This window comes from Pinus tabuliformis, chromosome J (genome assembly GCF_031772625.1).
Source record: "Pinus tabuliformis cultivar Carrire ecotype Pingquan chromosome J, CPIR1, whole genome shotgun sequence".
Lineage (NCBI taxonomy): Eukaryota > Viridiplantae > Streptophyta > Pinopsida > Pinales > Pinaceae > Pinus > Pinus tabuliformis.
Window position 1 is genome coordinate 447,129,152 of NC_142295.1, and position 18,086 is coordinate 447,147,237.

Below are 18,086 nucleotides of genomic sequence, written 5' to 3' on the forward strand. Positions count from 1 at the left end.
AAACAATTTGTGCAATATTTGGCTTTCAAGTGGTGGGAAGTTGATATTAGTTAAATTAGTTCGTAAGGAAATTCCAGTATTTTAGAATACTTTACCATACATACCAAAAGGAATTATAGAAAGGATCAAGAAAAAGGTTTTTAAATTTCCATAGATAAGGAAAAAACAAATTAATGGGATCCCATTGGTTAAGCAAAAGCAATAACCAGGACCAAAGAGGAAAGTGCGTGAGGATTGAAGAAAATTTACTATTTTTGGAAATAATTGACAACAAAAACCTAATGGAGAGTCATATTTCATGAGAGCCTATGGAAAAATATTACAGTATAAAGGTACATAACTCTAAGTTTGATAATAAAATAGATGAGTGAAAGAGAATCTATAAAAAAAATGTGCCCATACTGGAAGATGTTAGTACGATATTTCCATTTAATTGGAAATCAATTAGTATAGAGAGTATGAACTAGGGAGCAAGTGAAGGGTGGTATAGACCCCAAGATAGGATACAAGAATGGACACAAGCTACATGAAGACAAAGAGAAATTATATATGATAAGGATATTTTCACCCTTTATTAGATGCCAAATTAAGGGAATACAAATATATTGTAAACGGGGTGGATAAAAACAAACAATCTACAGTTAGAAGGAGAAGATGTTATAATGTGGAATGCTTATGTAGCTAGGCTACACAAAAACCATGTAATACTTAGAGAGGAGTAAGATACAATTGTTTAGTCAAAAAATTAAACTCTAGGATATCATTCAACAATATTGGAATACCAATCTAGCCTCGCTCTAAAACCAAAAGATATAACCTTTTGGTGGAAAAAACTATGTAAGGTAAAGTACCAAATAAAATCAAAATAAATGTGGTTAGCAATAATTGATACAATTCTGACTTGAGAAATAATGAAAAACAAACCCAAACAAGGACTTCACATATGTATCTGTTACAAAGAATATGAAAAAAAGATCCCAGTTTCTCATTAAATGTTAATATGCTAAACATATTTGGATAGAGATTGAGAAAATAATAGGTGTAAAGAATGGTTGAGTGGGTAATACAATAAATAAATAAATAAAACATTGATGAGGCAAGAGAAAATTAAAGCAATGGCATGTTGTGACCCTTTTTACAATATGTGGAGAATGGTTGGAGGGAAATTCATTGTTTTCTAAAGGGAAAAAATACCCTCCTTATAAGTTATATATCATATCAAATCTTTGGCCACAGTTTATAAAATGTTAATTATCCAAATGAAAGAAAACTATTGAGCTACATTATTTATAAATAAAGAGAAATCATGGGGATTTTTCATGGTTCAAACTAAAGTAGAAAGAACAAAAACAATGCAAGTGTGTCCTACATATTTTTAAGATCATACAATTAAGGATGATTTTATGGTTTAATGAAGGTACATTGAACAATAACAATGCAAAATGTATCTTAGATATCTCAAAAGATTATACAAGTAATACAAGGTTTGGAACAAAATGAGATAACTTTGTAGAGATAATGGCTTCAAGACTTCTCTAACTTCTTCTAAAGAGTGCTATGGAGAAAAATGTATGGAATTTTTAGGTATTTGGAGAGTCCACTCTAATGATTAAATCAATTAATGGTTCAAATCAACTCCTAAATATTAATCTCAAAATTTTAAATTACCAACTAATGGCCATAGAAAATTCTTTTGAGTTAATGACTTTCATTGATGTACTATAACAACCACCCCACACCTGACCTCTTAAGTCACCTTGAGGAGATAGGGGTCATAAATTCTTTATCACTCAACTTGAAACTCATTTCTAAGACCACCAGCATTTTCGACTTGTTGAGATCTTTCTAATGACATAATTCTAAGTTATGGGCACAAAGTTATGGCCCTTCAAAATTTACATGAAGATCCTTCTCTCTCTTAACACATCAACACAATATAGATTAGCATGTCCATGTGGAATATTTATCATGCCATGTTAGAAACCCCATCATAGGTTTATCTTTCACTGCATCGTTAATGTGACCATTTAACATCAGTGCAATCCTTTGACATTTACCCAACCCTCAAGTGAATCGATGTGACCATCAACTATTGGTGCAATCCTTTGAGATTGCACCAACCCTCAATAAAATCACTAATGCAACCATAAACCATTAATGTAATCCTTTAACATTGTACCAACGTTGAGTAAATCATTGACATGACCATCAATAATTGGCACAATCATTTGAATTTGTATCAATCTCATGTAAGTCATCGATGCAACCATTAGTCATTGGCGTAGTCCTTTGACATTATGCAAACCCCATGTTAATAATCAATGTGACCATAGACCATCAACTCAATCCTTTTACTAACATGACCATCGACCATTGACCTAAAACGTTGATGCATTCTTGTGACAAACCACAAATAAACCTTTATATGAAGTACAAAGACATGCCATATGCATGGTCCACATCATCATTCATACAACCACAACACCACTATGGTCTAGCCACATCATTGTCATAATACAATATTAACACCATATACACTAACAAATCATCATCCATACAGCCACCTGGGATCTACCACATCATACATATATTGTCACATGGAATTACACATGTCATAATTTCTAATACCATGTTGAGCCTTTCATGGCATCGGCAACTTACTTGTAACGTGCTAAAATACTATTCAAAGTTCCAATAGCTTCATCAATCATTAGCGGAAAATATAATTTGGCCATCATGATTCATTGTATCCATTTCCCTCACCACCGATAGGATTACCAAACTGTCATCATATTTACCAAAGTGTCGACATATTGCTAAAGTTCCAATAAATTACCAAAATATTGATGGATTTACCAAAGTGTCATTTGATTACAAAAGTGTTGATAGTTTCATTGGGCTTCAAAAAAAAAATATTTACACAATGTGATTACTTCATGCATTTCCATGACAGTTGACAACTTAAGCAAAAATTTGTAATGTTTCGCATTGTAAGTTCTTGATCCCTTTTTCTAATCATCGATGGTCTCATTATGCATCAACAAAAATGTGATAGATTCCACTATGTATCTGTTTTACCAAATGACTAATCGCCAATAATGAAAAAATTTCCACCATCATGAGGAAGCTTTACAACTACTCTAAGATCAATCATGGAAGGATTTTTACAAGCTCCAAAAGAATAAAATTCCTTTGAGGAGAATATAAGAGTTATCATAAATAAGCAACAAGCTTCTTAAGTTATGGTAATGAATAATCTTACCTAGAATTACTCAAAACCTAAAGTACATGCAAGTCTAGGCATTTGAATACATTTGGGTGATATATATAATGTAAGTCATATATATATATATATATATATATATATATATATATATATATATATATATATATATATATATATATATATAAAGTGTATGTGTGTGAGTAATGTAACTTTCCTTTCCATGCTTAATGAATGGTTTAAGCCACATTAAACAAAGAACTTACCCACGATGATGTAAAAATACAAGGGAAAATAGAATGACTGGCTTGTTGCATCCAAACCAATGGTCGATACTTCATCAATTAAATCTATTTTAGGAAATAAGGGACAAATTTATCTAAGGCCAACCAATCCTGAGAACATATTTGCAAAGAAGACCTTCAAGTCTTATATATATATATATATATATATATAAAGAGAGAGAGAGAGAGAGAAAAAAGGTAAAATAGAGTGAATTCCTTTTTGCATTCAAACTAATAGCCCAAACTTCACCAATTAAATCTCTTTTAGACAATAAGGGGAAAATTTCTCTGATGCTATCCAATCATGAAAACAGTTTTGCAAATAATACCTTCAATTCTTATATATATATAGTCAATTGTGGTTATCAAATCCCCATTAGTGACATGATTAGATATAATGCCTTGATAAATATAATTTTTAATGGCTTTATGCCTGTGAATATTGTTGTATTGCCTTTGAGCCTTGTTGAACTCTTAAGTGAGTATACGTATGGGTTGGCCTAGTACCAGCAACCTCACTCTAGGCCACAATCTAAGATGGAGGTTTATTTCTTTCCTCTTAATACACACACACACAAACCCACATATATATATATATGTGTGTGTGTGTGTGTGTGTCAATTGGGGTTACCTCGAGTGGTTGAATGGAATGGTTGTTATCTTCCCCACCCAGGTTTAAATCCCCGCAACTGATATGATGAGCTATAATTCCTTGGTAAATGTCATAAAATTGACATCCCCCCCCCCTCCCCCCCGACGGTGATTAAATGGGTGGTGTTGTTGCCCCATTAGGAACTGGGGTCCAATGTGGTGATACCTTTGAATAGAGAAGATAATCAGGTTCCACACCCAACAATATCCCACTTGGAGATTGATTATAGAAACTCCACCGCTGCTTCATTTTTTGGACAATGCTTCCACTTTTGACTTGGTTGTTTCTCATCTTCATCATCATACTCTAAGACCAATTGAAACCAAGAAAAATCTCAGCTTCACACTAGTTACAACTTTTGTTAACATATCTGCAGGATTATGGCTACTGTGTATCTTTTCCAGCTTCAACTGTCCATCTTCCAACACTAACTATATTAAATGGTACTAGAGTTGTATATATTTAGTCTTGGAATGAAATGTTGAGTTCTTTTCAAGATGAATGGCACTTAGGATGGCACTGTATAACTTTCCCATCATTTGCTTCTTACCCAATTCATCCATAAACCTTTGCAACCAAATCATTTCTTTAGTAGCCTCTATAGCAGCAACATACTTTGCTTCTGTCATTGAAAGTGCAACAACACTTTGCATTTTTGAAACCCAATTAACATTTGTTCCACCTACAATAAACATGTACCCTGTGGTGCTTCTCTTGTTATCTCTATCACCTGCCATATCTGCATCAACATATCCATGTAGAGAAATGTTCGAACCACCAAAGCATAATGCTTGATTTGTGGTACCTCTCAAATACCTGATAATCCACTTCACTTCCATCCAATGTTCTTTTCTTGGATTTTTCATGTACCTGCTTACAACTCCCACAACATGTGCAATATTAGGCCTTGTGCAGACCATTGCATATATTAAGCTTCCAACTAGTGATTCTTATGGAACTTTAGACATATATTCCATCTCTTCTTGTGTCTTGGGCCACATATCCTTACTTAATTTGAAATTGATAGCCAAAGGTGTAGTAACTAGTTTTTCATTATGTATATTAAATCTTTCCAACACCTTTTGTATGTACTCACTATGAGACAATGTTAGTTTGCGTTTTTTCCTGTCTCTAGTTATTCTCATACCAAGGATTTGTTTTGCAGTACCCAAATCCTTCATTGCAAATGAATTTTCCATTTTTTCTTTGAGCACATTTATTTCTTGCATGTTAGACCCTGAAACAAGAATGACATCTACATACAATAACAATATAATATAGATTCCATAATTTTTCCTTTTGAGATAAACACAATGATCAGAGTGACATCTAGTATATCCTTGTTCAAACATAAACCTGTCAAATTTTAGATACCACTTCCTTGGAGCATGTTTTAATACATACAATATCTTCTTCAACCTGCACACTAGTTTCTCCTTCCTTTTGACATCATATCCTTGCGGCTGCTGCATATAGATCTCTTCCTCCAAATCCCCATGGAGAAAGGTTGTATTTACATCTAACTGCTCAAGATGCAAACCTTCTGCTGCTACTAGACTTAAAATAGTTTTGATTGAATTCATCTTAACAACAGAAGAAAATATTTCATCAAAGTCTATACCTTTCTTTTGTGGAAACCCCTTCACCACAAGTCTAGCTTTATACGTTTTTCTACCTCCATATTCTTCCTTCAACCTGTAAACCCATTTATTCTGCAATGTTGTTTTACATGCAGGCAACCTAACTAAGTCTCAAGTATGGTTATGTACCAAGGAGTCTATCTCTTCTTTCATGGCTAGCTCCCACTTCTTCCTGGTTTCTACTTACACTTCTTCTTCATAACATTTTGGTTCACCAAAATCAGTCAACAATACATAATATAATGAAGGATAGTATCATTCAGGGGGTCTACTTATCCTATTGGATCTTCTAAAACCACTTTCAGGTGTTTGAGGTGCCTGTTGTTGTTGTGGTTTTTGTTGTTGTTTTGGCTATTAATCATTATGATTTTCAGGCACCTTTACTTTTTTTACAATCTCATCAAGCACTGTGTATTCTCTATTTTCTTTTTCCTGTTTCTTTTCCTACGTCTAATCCTTATACGAGAACTTTTCATTGAATATGACATCTCTACTCCTAATGATTTTGTGATTTTCATAATCATATAAAAGATAACCAAAATAATTAACACCATATCCAATAAAGGTACATTTCTTTTATTTTTCCTCAAGCTTTGTTCTATTTCCTTTATTAATGTGGACAAGGGCTTCACAACCGAAAGTCTTTAAAAATGAGTAGTTTACATTTTTACCTGTCCATGCCTCCCCTTGAATACCACCATCCAAGGAACTCGAAGTCCCTCTGTTTATTAGATAAACAATAGTATCTACAACATCTACCCAAAATTGTAAAGGCAATCCTGCATGCAATCTCATGCACCTTGCACGCTCCATGATAGTCATGTTCATCATTTCTGACACACAATTTTCCTTTTGTGTTCCTGGAATTGTCTTCTCTCTGTGAATGCCATGTTTTGAACACCTCCATTTTCTGATCTGGGACACTTCAACTTCTTTCAAGTCTCATTCTCAACCAAAGCTTTCCATTTCTTAAAAGTATCAAATACATCAAATTTATTTCAAATACAATAAATCCATATCTTCCTCGTTGCATCATCAATAAAATTAACATAATGGCAAGATCCAACAAGAGTTGATACATCCACATACATCTGTATGCACAAGCTCTAATTTTTCACTCTTATTTTCTTTACCAACTCTGAGAAATTTGACTCTCTTCTATTTTCCATACACACAATTTTTACAAAAATCCAAATCAACATGCTTCAAACCTGGCAACAAATTTCTTGAGTGGAGAATTTGCATCCCCTTCTCACTCATGTGCCCAAGCCTATGATGCCACAATGTTGTATATGTTCTTGTAAAGGTTAAATCATTAACAGAATTATAAATACCATTGCATAGATACAATGTACCAACCTTTTCTCCTTTTTCTATTACCAGGGCTCCTTTAGTGTCCTTCCAAGTTTTATATGTAAAAGTAGTTACACGGCCTTCACCTCCCAAATTCCCTGTTGAAATTAGATTTTCTTCAGATTTGGAACATGTCTTACCTCCTTTAATATCCATTGGTTTCCATTTTGTTGTTTTATAAAAACCTTACCAATTCCAACAATTTTATAGGGTTTATCATCACCCAAACGAACCTATCCAAAATCTCCTTGAACATAATCATGAAAATGTTTCCTATGAAGTGTGGCATGGAATGAGGCCCCTGAATCTACCACCCAGTCATCAATAATATTTTCTAATGAAAGAATCAAATCATCTTGCAACACATCACCTGTCACATTCGCTTCATGGTTGTTTTCTTGTTGTGTGTCTCCTTCTTTTCCCTTCCAAGACTTATAGTCTTTCTTCGAGTGTCCTTTTGTCCTACATTTCTAGCACACTATCCCTGATCTGGACATGGATCTTCCTTTCCTTGACTTACTGCAATATCCAGGGCCCTTTCCTCTTTCCATTTTTCTTCCCCTAGTCTTTGGAATCAAAGAATTACTTGATGTCTCATCAGATCTTTTCTGTCGCACTTCCTTGCTAAGGATGGCACCGACAACATCATCAAACTTTAAAGTACTAGATCCGAAGACATAGTTAGTAATGGGAATAACTAAATCGTTCCAACTTTATGGCAATGAGCACATAAATAACAGATCCCTAAATTCATCATCAAAATTTACCCTACAGAACTTAACTGACTAGTAACCATATTAAATTCATTTAAATGATCAGCAATAGATCCACCATCTAACATCTTCATATTAAATAAATGCTTCATAAGAAATACCTTGTTTGAGGCCAAGGGTTTTTTATATAGTTTGGACAATATCGTCAATAAACCCTCTGTTGTCATTCCCTTTGAAATATTGAATGCCAATGATGCTGCCAAACACAGTTGTATTGTTGGAAGTGCCTTTCTGTCGAGAAGCTCCCATTCTATGTTTGTCATACTCGTCGACTTCTTTGTCTTTCCACTCAATGGTAGGTATAGATCTTTCTAATACAGATAATCTTCCATCTACATCTTCCACAATTGGTAGTTTTGGCCATTAAATTTCTCGACCCTAAACCTACCTTCTGCCATTGCTCCTACTCAACCAAGAACCCTTTTCTCTTGCGAATTTATCAGCCAAATAGATCTCAGGCTCTAATACCAATTGTTAGAAAAGTATATATTACAGAGCAATGGAACACATAAAATATTACAAGGACACAAATGCATAAAACAAGAGAGACACAAATATATGTGGTTCGCCCAATTTGGGCTACGTCCAAGGAGAAACAGTTAGTCCTTCCTCTATATTATCCAATAATATGAAGAGATACAACCTACAATGGATTTGATGTAATTTCCTCTTCGCTCTCACACAATCTCCTCTCTCTTTCTCGCTCAGAATAAATATACACATCCACAATACAATTCCCTCATATAAACTAAGGGTTTCCTTCTAGGGAAAAAGACCCTAAATTAACATAACTTCTAACGTTAGATCATCTGCATAGTGAACGACCCATATTGACTACGAAATTACAATATTTTATAAGGAAATTTTACATCTATTTTTAGCTTCGGAGTTGTTATCCCCAAACCCCTACCTGGGGGGGAGCTCATAAAATTTTCATTGCCCCCCTAGACCCCCTGACGGTGATTCAACGAGCAGCGTTGCTGCTCTATTAGGAATTGGGGTCCAACTTGGCAATACCTCTGAATAAAGAAGTTAATCAGGCTCCACACCCAACACAACTGGATAACTCAAATTCTCTACATGCATCAGTTATTTTGGGCTGATTGATTAGTTAACTATTTGATCACTCAGTGTAGTTGAAGTTCCACTTCCACGACTTGACCTCCACTAGTTCTTCTAACAGTTAGAACTATTTTAACTTACCATAGCTCAATTTAACTAAAATATATTGCTACAAATTAGCAATTAATCATATTGAACTGAACTCAAGCTTCCTCAACTCGAATTAACTGAGTTAACTGAGTGGAAATTTCCATGTCACCTCAATCAACTACCTCCAAATTTATGCTAAAATAAAAATTTGAATTTTCTCTAGTTTGACCAAGGCAAATACAAACTAAGATTTTCTTGCTACATTTTTAAAAATACATTGAATATCTGACACCAAAAATGGTCGAAAATGTCATTAAAAATATCACACTTTGAGTTCATTTTTGCGACGTCAACATGCCAACATGTGTCAGATCAGCAACACTTTAACATAGAATATCCTCCGCCTAAGATGCCAATTTGGTGATTCTTTAACGTTGAATATTCAATGCTTGACTGCTCTAGTCTGAGAGGACTCGCGGTTCGTTCTGACGCCTTAGATGTCAAAAATTGTAACACATGTTCGTCAGATAGTCAACAATTTGTTAGTCTAGTCTGATAGTAGCGCCCAATGGTGTAGCATCAGATAATCAATGTTAGAACAAGTTTGTGTGACAGAAGTGTTATATATTTGATGCTTATTTCCATCTGTAATGCATTGAATATCTGATGGTTTTCTCATTGGATAAGATTCAAATATGCGTTGGTTTCCACATATCGTCGAATATCCAACAGAATACTGGGCATTTAAAAATAATAATAATAATAATTTGATAGCTTTACATGAGGTTTTCTTGCTTTACTAAGGAAGTTTATTTGAGGAGTTCGAGAAATGCCAAGAATATTAACAAAGTAAGTGAAGGTATAAGGTAATTTTACAAAATTTGAAGTCTTCAAAATTGCATGCTATTGTATTCAAGACAAGACGCAATGAGGTCTTCTTATTATCTATCATCTTGGAAAGATTTAAAATATTCCTAAAAATGTTCTTAGTATTATTAAATAATTTTGACCATAAACCTTTACTGTAAATCCTTGAAAAAAATCATCCTTTCTGATTTCAAGAGGACTGGGATCCTCTCTATTTACCTATGCATAAAAATTCAAGACCGAGTTTCATTCTAAGCATTAGTATTGTTAGAAGAGGATCAAGACATATAAATTTCACCTTCATATGAAAGGATCCTAATTTCGTCTATCAAGCCTTCGTTCTAGACAAGTTTTCAGTGATCATTGTCTTAATTTGGAAGGCATGTGTGTGATTCTCTTTTGGACGCCCTAAAATTCTTTCCATTGTCACCTTTTCAAAGGGAGTCGAAAGCACTATTCAAAGAGGATACACCTGTGCATAAAAGAGATCCAATATCAATAGTATTGATGACCTTGTTCTAAGCTTAAGTCTTATTGAAATAATTCCAAAAACCATACTCTACACCTGTGCATCAATACATTGAAATTATGAACACGTTCCTTGTTTAAATTGGAATATTGCAAGTGTGGATCAGTTCTCTCAATGGTCTCAAATTAAATCTGGGATAATGGCCTAATTTGAAATCTAGAAGGAGTAATTTCAGTCTTATAAAGAAACAAGTCTAGATCTCCTCTTCTTCAGTCATCTTGAAAAGGGAGTCGAGCCTCCTATTCTAATTATGAGCAAAAGAGACCTAGATTGAATCTCTTAAAGGCACATTTGACTTATCTTCAAAGCTATAGTCACCATTGATCAAGATAGAATTCGTTGACCTGTGTAAGTGGCATAAGAAGACAAGAATCTGTGTGTAGGTTTTGTGATGAGATTGGCATATAAAAATACATAGTCCAAGCCTATGAAAATCAGTGAGCCAACCTTCATTGAAAGGTACATCTATTTGAATTTACAGTGGTATTATTTTTGGAATCTATTTTGAGTGTAGCTCTATAAAGTTGTCAACAAGAATAAGGGTATATGTTTTAAAGCCCTAATTCAAGGGTATAATAATAATTGGTCACATTGGAAAGAAGCAAGCTACAGGAAGTGGTAATGTCACAACATTCAGTGCAAGACAATTTTTTTTTAGTCATTATAATACTCAAGTAAACATTTTGAAGAAATTTTTGGGTATAAGGAATATTGTTGCAACTGTATCAATAAGCTTTGTGGGACCTGTGCATCACAAACTTACAAGCATAGAAGCAACATTTTATTGATTTTGAAGAGATAACAATCCAGAGGCAATAATTCAGGTCTTTGTGACAGTCATCTCTTTGAAAGAAGGTTTTGTTTGTTGTCAACCTATCACTAAAGATCATGAAAACACCTTGTTTATCAAATAAGAATAATTTGTAATTTTATTCAACCATGCTTAGCTATAAACAGTCAAAGATTTAAATTTGATGAAACATTTTAGATTAATAAAAAATTCCAATTTAATTATTTAGATCAATTGGAATGGGCATCATTTGGCTGAGAACCATCATGAGTGACTGGACAATGGGCTATAATATTTTTTTAATTGAATTGACTTGGATTAGTTGTAGAATAGGAGGCCTAGTTTGTAGTACTAAAAGAATGAATGGTATATTTCAATGAGAATTATGTCTTTTGTGGATCATGATCTTTTCAAATGGATATTTGAGTTTTTTCCCCAAGGAAAAATCGTAAACTCCATTAAATAATAACGAAAGTTGCATACTATAGATGCCAAAAGGCATATAAAAAATGTATAGAGACACAGCAAAAACTGAGAGGTTCGTGAAACAAACATCAATATCATGTGCAAAGGACATCAACCAATCCAAATGGACTGCTACTGTAGCTATGAAAAAACATAAATTTATTGGAGTAAGAGACTTAACATATAAATCAACCCAAAAAACTGCTAGCTATTAATTAGAAATCATGGTAACATAATATAAACCTGACGACTGAAATGGAAATAAAACCAAAAGTGAAACTCTAATCGCCTTTCCTGAACCTCTGAACATTTGGTCATCATCTATCTACACTTGAACCTGTCAAGAACCCCAAGCTTGTTTTGTGCCTTCCTCGTAAAGAGCATCGGCAATGGAGTTGCGTTCCTTGTAGATATGATGAAAAGAAATAAACTAAAAATTACGCTTGATTAGAACGACTTCATGCAAAATAGGTCTAAGAGTGTGCACATGACATAAAGAAGCTTCATTGAACCAATTAATAATCACACGAGATTCCCCAAAGAAAATGATCATACCTCCCCCCCCCCAACCCTCAAACTAATCCATTGAGGGAATGAACGAAAGCAGGGTCAGCCTTAATAGAAACGATCAATCCTTCGTGCTAACATCTCTGCACCTACCCTTATATTCTTCCAAATTAGGCCATTTTTAACCAAATCAATATCCACCAAGTTGTTTTCATCAATCCAATGCACAAAGAAGTCTGATAGAACATCCTCATGAGTGTGCTCACCCCAAATTTCTGACTGACCAACTGATAAATTTAAATCCCCTCCAAGAGAAAAACCTATTTTCAATAAGGCCTCCTAGAAATTAACCCGATCACGGCATGGCCCATATACATTAAGAATTCTAAAAATGCAACCAAACTCAACTGAGAATATATCACCATCCAGAACCCCCTCACATCCCCACGTGCTAATAACCTTTATGGATTTCAAATTGAACCCATCGCCAAACCATCAGAACTACCATGGGCATCTGCTTCCTAAAATACCCATCCCAATGACAAATGGCCCAAATACATCTCTACATCCAAATTCGATCCCAAAGTTTCTTGTAAAAGATTAAGGTCCAAAGGCAAAGAACAAAATAATTGTTTCAAGGATAGGCATTTATAGGTGCTAGACAAACCACGACAATTGAAAGACATTATCTTCATTCTGAAATAGAAATAAAGGGGCATGATGCTCTAAGGACCCCAAATAAATACAATTTGTCTCCCTGCCACAATCTCCTAACTAGCCTCAACTTTTTCTTTAGAAATATTTGATTGTCGCCCTCATAGAGGCTTAGAAAATTTATAGGGGGGAAGATGACCCAAGCCTCCCTGGGAATCTAAAGGGACCTAACCCTTTGACAAGGATCTTAAAAAGTATCAAGGCTCACCACCTGAAAGAGACCTATGGTTGTTGCTAGAAGAAAGAGATGGAGAGGGGGTCGGAAGCACATAGGGGCAAACACAACTGAATAAAGAATTTTAGCAACACCCAGACTCAAAATAGGTAGAGAAAATAAAGGGAATGAAGGAATAGACAAAAAATCATTTATTTAAAAGGAAGGATGAGGGAAAGAAGAGATACCTGGAGCAAGGGAAACACCCCTTGAAGAAGCCCTGGTTCAATCATCTAGGACATAATCAAGACTGGAGGCCTCCCGAACCTCCCCCTACACCACACCTGCATTCAACAAAGAAGTATCCACAAGACTGGCATGCGAAGTAGAGGCTCCCCCTACCACCTTTACTACACCCGAGTTTGACAGGGGCATACCAGAAGAAACTGAACAAGATTACTCTTGACCATTTTTCCCCCGATAACATAGAGGGAAATACCTCATAACATTCTTGGCCTCATGGAACCTTCAACATTGAAGGGCACTCCTTGATAATCCAACATCTACTAGTGGGAAAACTCACAATAAGACAAATCCAAATTAGCCACCAATCCCTCCATGGTATCCAAGTTTACCATAATTTTGGCATATGCCATCTTCTCGGTCTCCAAGAAGGAATTTTCATTATCCAAAAAGGTCCTAATCTCATTACTAATTAACATGAAGACATCTTAAATCCAAATTTTCATAGGAAAAACCAGGCATGCACACCCAGACTGGCATTATGCCAAGTTGCTCTCTATCTAGATCAAATAATGGAGACCAGTTCTTTAAAATAATGGGGAATGATACTATGTTCCAAAAAATGTGACAGCGCCCAACTAGCACCTGATTCTAAGTTAAAATGAAGTGAAAGCCACCCTCTAGTAAAAGTACTTACCACAGGGAAAGTAGGCATAAACCATCCCCATTCTTCCTTAACCCATAGCTTCCATCATTTCATCAAATACTTCCACCACCTAACTCTTCCACCCAAAATTTTACCAGTCATCTCCATGACCTCGTCTAGTCATAGGCCTACCCACAAGGTTAGATTCTTCACCTCCTACCTAACCTTTAATCACTTCACCCTTTTTCCAACCATTTTTATAGCCACCTCAGCCCAAGGTATTTCACTTACAACCACCGAGGGATGCGCCTTCAAAACAACGAAAAATTCTTACTCGTTGTTTGAAATCAAAACCCCCAATTCTCCATTAGCATTTGTAGGACCCGATGGAAAAAACAGCGAGGCCACTTGCTATCACCTCTGAAAAACTTACCAAGGATTCCTAACCTCCAATTGAAGCAACTTTGGAACCACCCTGAAAACCCACATAGGATACAGGAAAATATTGAAAAGAAATCACGTTCTGAGCACAATCTGCCAACTGAGATCTTGTCATTATCGAAGTATCCTATGAAAGAAACTTTGAACCACCAGACGAACCCCCCAACTCAGAACCACCAGTTACAAAGAAAAATATCCTCTCATCCTAAACAAAAGCTCGATTCCCCAAGACAGACACATTCGAAAAGGACCAAAATTCTATAGGGGAGGAAACCTCCACCAGGAGAGACCCTTCAGACGGAACATGACCAGAAGAAACCAACAGAGCAAAATTTGCAAAAAATCATTCAGAAAGCAAAGGGGAAGGATAAAAACCACCTTCTGAAGCACCTGGTGGCATTCCTTCGATAATTGTTGAAATAGGAATGTCATATGTCTTTCCATCTTCAAAACCCATCATCTGATGTGGATGTAATTGATAGATGGACACTAATTCCAATGGATCTTGAGAATAATCAACAATATTTTCCATAATGAAAAATAAAACCTTAACCCCCAACCACTAGTTGTTACATTCTTCCACCCACCACAAAAAATACCAAAGCTATGAAAAACACATCACTCCAACAGCCTAAAACTCCAAGCATCCAAACAGTGGCCAATTGAAACTAACCACAAAGCCTGCACTTTAAGCCTAGACTGGTGCGAAAGAGGATAGACTAAGGGGATACTTGCTAAACCCAAACTGGCTGAGTAAAATGGGAGGAGAGTGTGGTCTTGACAATCACCAACGGGTGCCATCTATCTCATGCCTATGATGACTATTGATATGAAGCCCTACCACATATACAAAACCCTACCACATAGCCCATCTCTTCAAATGGATAGTTGAGTTAATTATCACATGAGTTGAAACCATTAATTTTTGTGTTATTTGTTTTCTATTTTGTATTCTTTCAATTTGTTTTTATTTTATTTTTTATTTTTTTATTTTATTTCTTATTTCTTATTTCTTTTTCTTTTTTTGAAATGTTTCACCAAGTACCCAAATGATCAAAAAAAGAATCTTGGAGTGTAATGTGGAGACTCTCTCCAATGTGTTTTGAACCAATATTAAACCTCAAGATTTAGTGACCACACATTTTTCTAAAGATTCAAATTTTGAATATAATTCCCTATAGAGATGCTTCAAAGAAATATGTTGGAAATTGGGATTTATGGGGATATAATGAATAACTTTGTGCGGGATCTTATTTTATATTTATGGAATTCAAACTTTGTTGTGTGTTATACACATTATATAATATGATCCTTAGGGAACACATCAAAAATGTGATATTCTATCACTATATCTTTCATAATGATACATAATTCTCAATATGTGTGAGGTAAATTATTTAATCATGGTAGGAGAATATAACCTAACAATCTATACAAAATACCTTGGTGGTAGCTCACTTAGAAGAGGATTTTAATGTGTTATGTAAAATATTTTGAGGTCCTTATTTCAATCCTCCCCTCCTCCACCCCCATTTACCCATATTTTTATTAGGGGAAAGTGTGGTGCACTTAGGCGTTGTAGTGGTAGTAGATGGAATTGACCAAAAACCAATTCTACAAAAAAATACAAATCAATATATTGAATAGTTGATATTAAGGACATATATACTACAATCACAAAAACAAAAAAAAACATATTTTGCATACCTTAGGATTAGTGGCATATATGTGCTTAAAATGTCATTTTGCACCTTGAGATTGACCAACAATAAAATATCAAATATCAAAGAGACGACTTGTCTTTGAGTAAATTTATTATGTATGGTCAACATAAACTCTATTACGTTCACTATATTTACTATGAATTATAGTATCAAAAATTCCAAGCATAGGTGTTCTTCTCTTTACAGTTACAAATATGTATTTATACAAATTTATTTATAATTTCAATGTATTTATAGATATATATTAGAATGTCATATTGTGATTAGTATGCATATAAACACAAGTTTTAATTGCAATTTTTTTTGCTAAGTATAGACTAGACCGCAAGGAGAGGATGATATGGTGATAAATATTCTGTTGATATGCTTATTTAGAGCATAATGCAATGAATGAATTATGAAATGCAATTAAAAGGCAAGCTAGTGGTAAAGTATATGTTTCCAATTTCACTAACAAACTTGGTATGTAGAATGAGCATGATCAAAAATCAAACCTTAATGGTTGGCATAATAGTGTTACTACCCCTCCCATATCGTCAATGCATGCATTAACCCTAACCACGTCAAATTTAAGTGCATACGAGCACAAACTGAAAAAATTCAACATTGACCTCATTCTCAAGTCACAACACAATTAGCTCAAGAGACTTTGCAGCTCTCTCGAAATCGATTCATTGAAACTTGCAAAGAAGAGTTAATGCAAAACAATAAATTATACAATCGACTTATAACACTTTCAGATGATGAAGATGGCGATGAGAATAATGGTGACACCTCCTGGTAGTAGAGAAACAAATATATCAGTCAACACAAATCATTAGCGCATCAATGACAACAAAATATTATCATTTTCTAGTACCATGCTACATAATCAATCAATTATAAACCATTTTTTAACTCGTAAACATTAATTTAGTCCATTTTCTAAAAATCATTATGAGAGACCCTAGTGGGAACTTTGCTCATGAGAAATCATGGGTTGACCTTACTTCTTTTTTGTGGGTCCCCCTTGCCAAGTCAGGTCGACCCACCAAATCATTTCATGGGCACCCTTGTTAGGTAGACGCCCTTGCGTGCCCAGCATATGACGCTTGCATGGGCACCCAGGCACCGCACCTTCGTGTGGGGTAACATAGGGTGCAGTCGTTCACATTGTCATTCACATCACGCTATCACTTTGCATCTTTGTTGCTTTGCTCGTATGTCATCATTCACCTGACCACTCACACATTTTGTCCTTGCTTATTTCGCATGTCTACCCAATTATCATGTCGCCCGGATCACCTGTCGCCCAACTCGGTCAATCCACCCTACATGCCCAACTCCCCCACCCATCGTCGTGTCATGTAAGTCACCTTTAGGTGCCCATGTGCCCCACCTCCGTGTGGGTGTGCCCAAGGCACGCATTGTTGTCATGCACATGACACCCTAGATTCACTTCATTCATTTGGTTTTCCCATATTGTTGTCTGTCGTGCACACCCCGTTTTCCTGTGGGTTCCCGGTCACCCAGCGTTTATGCGAGCATGCCCAGGGAACTCGCCTTAATGTTATGCACGCAACACCCCCATGGTCACGCTTCATTTTTTCACCACTTTGAGTCAACACAACTCATTATCTTATCAATGACAACAAAATATTATCATTTTTTAGTACCATGTTGCATAATCAATCTTACAAACAATATTTTAAGACCTAAACATTAATTTAGTCAATTTTGTAAAAATCATTATGAGACCCCCTTGTGGGAACTTTGTCCATGGGCAGTCATAGTCTAACCTTAATTCTTTTCTGCGGGCGTGCCTTTCCAAGTCAGGTTGACCCACAAACTTGTCGCACAAGCGCCCTGTTGTGCCTAGCACATGACACCCCATGGGTGCCCAGGCACCCCGCCTTCATGCGAGCATGCCCAAGGTGTGGGCATTCGTCC